The following is a 7,877-nucleotide window of genomic DNA, read 5'->3' as shown; positions in this document are numbered from 1 at the left end:
TTGAGGCGAAGGAGGACGGATCATGACCAGCCCTTCGAGACTCAGATCCTGACCTGTCTGCACATGTCGGTTCCTGGATTTCTTCAGCCCTTTTTTATTTTAAGGAATGGGTGGGAGTCGGTCTGTTTGGTACAGCCCTATGCTGCGGCCTGGTGTTTTGCTCTGGTTGATCTGTAAGCTCAAAACCCAACAAAAACATGACAAGGTAGTCGTCACTCAGGCACTTGTGGCCATTGAACAGGAAACTTCTCCTGTGGTGTGGTTGTCCATGCTACACAAATCATAAAACCTCCTGCCGTGTCTCGTTCCTCCCCTGGCCAATAGCGCCTTTGCTAGCGACCGCCCAGCAGGGTCAGAGTAGACAAGCTACGCCAACTCCAGGGTACCCAGAGACGGGCAACCTTCCCCAAACGCAGACCAACCTAAGACACGGAGCCCTCAGGCGGGGGGAGGGGGTGTGTGTGTGTGTAATCCTATGACGGGTAAGGCTGCGGGTTTGATGCGGAATGACCTAAGGCAGGGGCCCTGGCAGAGCAAAAGCACTCTCTGACTTGCTACATTTGGCCTTCCCTTTTAACTAAAACAAAAGGGGGATATGTGGGGAGCCGTGAATCTTGAGAGGCATTCGCCATGGCGGGATGGCAACTACTTCCGCTGTTAACTCCTAGTGGACAACTGTTTGCGCATGTGCGTGGAGAACTGTTTGCGCATGTGCGTAGAGTGAAAAGACGCCATGTCACGGCCCATCCCGGGGCGTTACGTAGGGTAATGAGCGAACAGCCAATCATGAGCAGACACGCCACACTGTGGGCAGATACCCTGCACTGTGGTGTATATAAGCAGTGCGGATTTTGGGTTCGACCCCTTTTTTCCCTGTGGATGGAGACAGATAAACGTTGCTGCAGAGGGAACCTAGTGTGTCCACGTGTCTTCTTCCCGGCGAGAAGACTGCGCGGGCTACAATCATGGAGTAAGTTGTGCTAAGATCTGGGGCCTGTTACAAGGCAGGGCAAGAGAGCACACTTTAATCACATGATAGCCCATCAGTACATGAATGGTCCCTTCAGGGGCTCTGAAGGTCCAAGCTCAGGGTCTTCAGGACCCAGTCACATTCCAAAGGTCTCCCCTCTCAAATCCTGTTAACACATGACTTTGGGATTTAAAATTCTAGTAGATGGAAGGGCATTTTGAAATCGAGGAAATAATTTTGAGGATCTCAGTTTTTGGGATTTTTCTTTTCCCCACTCGTCTATAGGAAGTTCCACTTGTGTTTCACAGCTGTCTTCATTTCCACCAACAGTGTGCTTTACCACTGTGGTCAAACTGGGAGCCTCCACACGTCTTGCACTTCCTCTTACGAAGGAAGTTGACAGTTAGGTTTGGTAGTACTTGCCTTTAATCCCAGTACTTGGATCTCTGAGTTTAGGCTAGCCTGTTCTATGTAACATGCTCCAGGGCAGCCAGAGCTACATAGTGAGACCATGCCTCAAAACACCAAAAAGCTGGGTGGGGTAGTGCACACCTTGCACACAGACAAAACTCAGACATACACACAGACAAAACTCCCCTATATAAAATAAAATTTAAAAATTTCTCTAACTACACAAAAGCAGAAAAAAAAAGAGCAGACAGAAAAAATGAAAACATTTTAAAATTATTTGTTATCCTGGGTGTGCATTATGTGTGTGTGTGTGTGTGTGTGATATGCATGTATGTATAGGCCACAACATGTGCATGAAGGTCAAAGAACATTGTAGAATCGTTCTCTATTATAGGTGAATCTTAGGGTTGTCAGGCATGTTTGGCAAATGCCTTTACATGCTGAGCAGCTGTGCCATCTTGGTTAAACATTTCTGAAGGAACACTTAAAACATTTGGTTACTGATAGGCTGCAGCTTATCCCACTTGGTAAAAGTCTGATGCTGCCAGCCCCACAGAAGAGAGCTGGCTGCAGTAGAGGGGCCACCTCAAGGTATCCCATGCTGCAATGGGGCCACCTCAAGGTATCCCATGCTGCAATGGGGCCACCTCAAGACATCCCATGCTGCAGTGGGGCCACCTCAAGACATCCCATGCTGCAATGGAGTCACCTCAAGGGATCCCATGCTGCAATGGGGCCACCTCAAGGGATCCCATGCTGCAATGGAATCACCTCAAGGTATCCCATGCTGCAATGGGGCCACCTCAAGGTATCCCATGCTGCAATGGAGTCACCTCAAGGGATCCCATGCTGCAATAGAGTCACCTCAAGGTATCTCATGCTGCAATGGGGCCACCTCAAGGGATCCCATGCTGCAGTGCCAAGATTCTTAGCCAAAGTTTACTCATGTTCCTGAGCCTCTGCCAGGTCCATCTACTTTAGCCAAAGCCCCCAACCACTGGCCTTCACAGCTTATCTGTGGACTGTTTGAAGAGTCCTGTTATGGCAATGGGTCTGTGTTAGCTTTTTGATACTGTAGTATGACTTGAGATAATCAACCAGTCAACAAAAGATATCTTACTCGTGCCTTTGGAGGCTGTCGCCTGTTATTGATTAGCCTTGTTACATTGGGCCAGCATCGGCAGGTCATATGGCAGAACTCATTTTATGGCCAGGACACAAAAGGAGAGAGAGGAGAGGCCAGAACTCCATTATCCCTTCAAGTGTTACCCCAGTCATATAAGGTGGCCTCTCCTAGAACATACCTCTTAAAGTTTTGGTCACCTTCCAGTAGTAAAATCCTGAGGAGCAAGCCTGAGGTGTGTGGGCCATTGGAAGAATCCTGATGTTCAGTCTAGTCAGAGCCTTTCCTACAGACGAGACTCAAATGTTAGCATACATTGTTGTTTGCTGGTTTGTCTTCGGAAACAGGGCTTCTCTGTGTAGCCCTGGCTGTCCTGGAACTCGCTCGACCTCAGAGATCCTCCTGTCTCTGCCTCCCGAGTGCTGGGATTAAAGGCATGTACCACCACTGCCTGGATAAATGTTTGCATATATTTTAAATTGAAATAATTAACTTCCTGAAGTTGTGGAGATCTCTGAGGCTGAACAGACAACCTAGCCAAATGGATGACCCCCAGGGCCGTGAGGGACTACATCCTAAAAAAAGAAAAACCAAACAAAAAATGCTGGATGGTGATGGCACATGCCTTTAATACCAGCATTTGGAAGGCAGAGGCAGGCAGAGCTCTGTGAGTTTGAGGCTATCCTGGTCTATAGAGCGAGTTCCAGGACAGCCAAGGCTACACACACAGAAACCCTGTCTTGAAAAAAACAAACACGAATTAAAAACCAACATAAATTCCTGAGGAGCAGCACCAAGGTTCACCGCTGGCTTTCATGCACGTGTGCACGTACACATACAGACACTCAGTTTTAAAAACATTCTTATACAAGGACATAAGCCCTTAGACTGTGCCCCTCAGAGTAACACTTCAGTTGCCACTCTTTTTATTAAACGTTATGACCACAGACTACTGTTTCAAAATGTCTGATGTAACCCTCCTAATTTTGTCTCTAATAACTTCCCCTTGCCTCAGCTGCCTTTTGGATTAAGCCCTTAGTTTAACATGGCTCATGCCGACTTCTGCTCCCAGGACCATGCTCTGTTCTTCCCAAAAAAGTAGCAGTCTTTTGAGATCCTCTGGGTCTTGGTTAGACAGACAATGCACTTTTATAATCAACCATTAAAAATTATATGTATCTCTTAAAATCATGTTTTCTCATTCCATAGACACAGATCCTAATATAGCATTTCAATGTAGAAATGTGCAGAGGAAAATCATCAATTCAATTACTCGTTAGTATTTTAAACATTGGTTACATATGACAGATATATATGGTATATGTGAAACCCATCTTTCCATGAATTTAACCATAAATGCAAATTTTAAAGGGAAAAAAACTTCATGTGTACATTGCTTCACAATTGCCCTTTCCTAACCCTTTCACAGGAGTCAGTTACTTTCTGAAACATTGCCAAGGGCTGCACAGGACTCTATTAGATGGCTATAACCCGTTCTAACCCGTTCTGTGGCCACTGCCTAAAGTCAAGCACTTGTCTTTTGTTACAAACAACAGCTTGAACATTTCTTGACACTGATTTAAAGTTTCATTTTTACATTTTATTTACTTACTTATTTTATGTGTGTGTTGAGGGTACACACACACCATGGTTGAAGTCAGAAGGCAACCTGACTCCTACTACCACATGGTTCCTAGGAATGAAACAGAAGTTAAAAGTTTGGGGGTTTTTTGGCAGTGGTTAGGAAAAAGATTTTTTATAAAGTATACTTAAAGAATTGTACAGTTTCCCTATGTTAGAACATTGCCTTCTATTTAAAAAAACAAAAACAAAAAACTACAACTTAGCCTTTCCCTGATTCGTTCGTTTGTTTGAGACATGGTCTAACTGTTTAACCCAGACTCACTTTGACCTCACGGCAGTCCTCCTGCATGTATCTCCCGAGTGCTGGAATTAGAGGCATGAGCCCCAAGCCTGACAGGTGTAATCACTTGTGGTGACCCCTTCATGTGCTTTGTGGACGTCTGCCTGCCTTCGGATTCACTTTTTCAGATTGTCAGCCATGGGTTGTTTGCTTTCTAATGTTTATAGAATCGTTTATGTAGGCAATTCTAACTCTGCTTTTCTTTATGGGGTCTTCCTTGCTTTTTTGCTTAGCAAATTCTTCCTGTTCTTTCTTTTATAAAAACTTGTTTTTGTTATTTTAATTAGGTGTATGTGGGGGTGGGGCATGTATTCACGAATGCAAGTCCCCACAGAGGTCAGATGTGTCAGGTCCCTTGGAAGCACACCGTGTGGGTGCTGAGAATTGAACTTAGGTCCTCAGGAAGAGCAGTGTGTGCTCTTAACCATTCAGTCATCCAGCCAGCCAATTCCTCCTATTCTAAGATAATTTATTTTTAATATTTTTATTTCTTTATTTATCTGTGTGCCCACATTCCAGGTTATGTCGAGTGTCTGTCTCAGTGATTCTCTTACTGGATCTGGAGCTTGAGACTGATTCAGCTGTATTGGCCAACCAGCACCAAGGCTCTCCTGTCTCTGCCTTTTCTCTGCCTATTGGGGTTATAGTGTGCACTGTCACATACATGAGTTCTGGGGATCAAACTCAGGTCCTCATTACTTTTGTGGCAAGCATTTTTCACTCTTCCTCTCCTGCATTCCTACTGTGAAAAAAAATTTAGGGGGTGGAAAGATAGCTCAGCTGTTAAGACGACTGGTTGCTCTTGCAGAGTGTTGCGACCACTTTGACCAGCAAGAACGATGCAACCCGAGAGCTCTTCTTTAAGCAGTTTATTCAGGAACCTTGAACAATCTTCTGACCCCCAGGGCAACACCCTAGGCCCTTAAATGCTCTATGCTGAGCCTATCCCATTGGGCCATGTAGCGAGTGCAGATAGGCCACCAGAAAGCAGAAGCGAGCCGAGCTAGCAAGCGTAGCCAAATAATGACTTGTTTAAGAGAGCGCCCACTTGCTAGAAAGTGGAACCAGGCGCCATCTTGAGGGGCCGCTCTAGCGGCTCTCCACAGCCGAGGACCTGGGTTCAATTCCCAGCACCAACAGGGCAGCTTGCCACTATCTGTAACTCCTGTTCCAGGGGGTTCAAAGCTCTCTTTCTGGCCTCCTCAGGCACTGCATGCACCTGGTGCACTAATACTTATTCAGACAAAACACCCTCATACATGAACCTAAAAAAAAAAAAAAAAAAAAAAAAGCAAGGCAGCCATCCCAGGCAAGTCCATAATGGAGCCCCACGATCCCTGAATGACCTTCTGTTGCATGGGCTGCTGGCTCTTCAACAGCACACAGATATGAGATTGGAGAAATTCAGATGGAGGTTGTGAGTTCTCAAGGATATTTTTGCTTAGAAGAGAGAAAAAAATTTCCCCTGTGGTGCTCAGGACTAATTCAGCGAACCCTTCAAAAGCAGCCCTGAGGTCAGCCATAGTAGCTTAGGCAGTTGCTGCAAGGTAGCAAGCAATCTTCCAATGTTGCTCCAAACAAACAAACGAATGAACAAACGAACAAAAAACAAGCACTGGATTCCTTTATTATTTTATTTTATTATATTGTATTTTATTTGCGAAGGGCTCTTAAACACACACAGGAGCTCTTAGGTCTTATCAGAAAGTTGCTTTGCAGCAGAAGGTTGAGATCAGCCTGCGCTACACAGCGAATTCTAGGCTATCCTAGGCTACCAATGAACAGCCCAAGACTGTGTCTCACAAACCAAAATAATAATAATTAGTATTAATAATAATAACAATAGTGCATAAAACAATAAGGAAGCACAAGGAGTGTAGTTGATGCCTGAAAGAAGCAGGCATGTGATTAATGTGTTTAGTGTGCCCTGGGATGACCTGGGATGTTCGTAGTCCTTTGTCATTCTCACCTGGAAGTGATGGATATCTCCATGCGGACTTTCAGAGCACACCCATACTGCAGACCCAAGGATACTTTAAGTCAGCTCTTCTCAACCTGTGGGTCTCGACCCCTTTGGGGGGTGTCAAAAAATCATTTCACAGGGGTCACCTAAGTCCATTGGAAAACACAGATATTTATGATTCGTAGCTATAACAACAATACAGTTATAAAGTATCAACAAAAATAATTTTATGGTTGGGGGTCACCACAACATGATCTGTATTAAAGGACCGCAGCCTTAGGAAGGTTGAGAACCACTGCTTTAGGTGGTGTTGCATAGGAATGACTCCATTACTGTCTATTACGTTAATTTGTTTACTGATTTTATCATTACTATTTTTCGACAGTCTCTACTATATATGGAGTCTGTGTTCTCCAGCTCTTAGCAAGTTAATAATACTAATTATTGTTTTGGTTTGTGAGACATAGTCTTGGGCCGTTCATTGGTAGCCTAGGATAGCCTAGAATTCACTGTGTAGCGCAGGCTGGCCTCAACCTCCTGCTGCAAAGCAACTTTCTGCCTCAGCCTCCCAAGTGCTGGAATTACAAGCACCAGACATTCTTCCTTTTCCATTTAAAATGCCATCAATTTATTTTAAAATAGGTTTAAGTTACAGGAAAAATTGCAAATTTTCTTACACATTTTACATTCGTTTCTATTATCACTGTCACTGGTATCGTACATTAAGACACATCTCAGTGAAAAGAGTGATACAGGTTAAATTATTAACTCAAGTCTGTGTTATGCATTTTTTTTATAAGTTTTTCCCAGTTCCCTTTTCATAAGTGCCTTTTAAGATACTAAGAATCCTGTTTGTGGCTTGGGGCACCATACTGTGCTCAATAAAATATGAAATTCATTAGAGGTGGTACAAGTTTATCTTCCCAGCTCTTGGGAGGAAGCGGCAAGAGGTCAGAAGTTCAAGATCATCACATAGCACCCGGAGGCCATTCTGCATTGTTCGAGACCTGGTCTCAGAAAAAAAAAAAAAGGAGAAAAAGTTATTTTGCACGGTTAGAAGGACAAAAAGTAGCTGTGGGGTGGTGGTGCATGCCTTTTGTCCCAGCAGAGAGGGGCAGGTGGATTTCTGAGTTCAAGGGCAGCCTGGTCTACAGAGTGAATTCCAGAACAGCTGGGGCTACAGAGAAACCCTGTCTTGAAATACCAAGAAAAAGAAGAAAAGGTAAAGAAAGAAAGACCCAGAGAGAGGGAAGGAGAGAGGAGAGAGAGAGAGAGAGAGAGAGAGAGAGAGAGAGAGAGAGAGAGAGAGAGAGAGAGAGAGAGAGAGAGAGTGTAGAGAGAGAGAGAGAGAGTAGAGAAAGGGAAAGAAGGAAGAAAAAAGGAAAGACACAAAAGCCGAACGCTGCCCCGGCGGCCCCAGTGGCCCCGCTCTGCCCCGCTCTGCCCAGCTCGCCCCGCTCGCCCCGCTCTGCCCCTCTCTGCCCCG

Source organism: Mastomys coucha, unplaced genomic scaffold (genome assembly GCF_008632895.1).
Source record: "Mastomys coucha isolate ucsf_1 unplaced genomic scaffold, UCSF_Mcou_1 pScaffold20, whole genome shotgun sequence".
Classification (NCBI taxonomy): domain Eukaryota; kingdom Metazoa; phylum Chordata; class Mammalia; order Rodentia; family Muridae; genus Mastomys; species Mastomys coucha.
The sequence above is the reverse complement of the archived record's forward strand: the minus strand, read 5'-3'. Positions refer to the sequence as shown.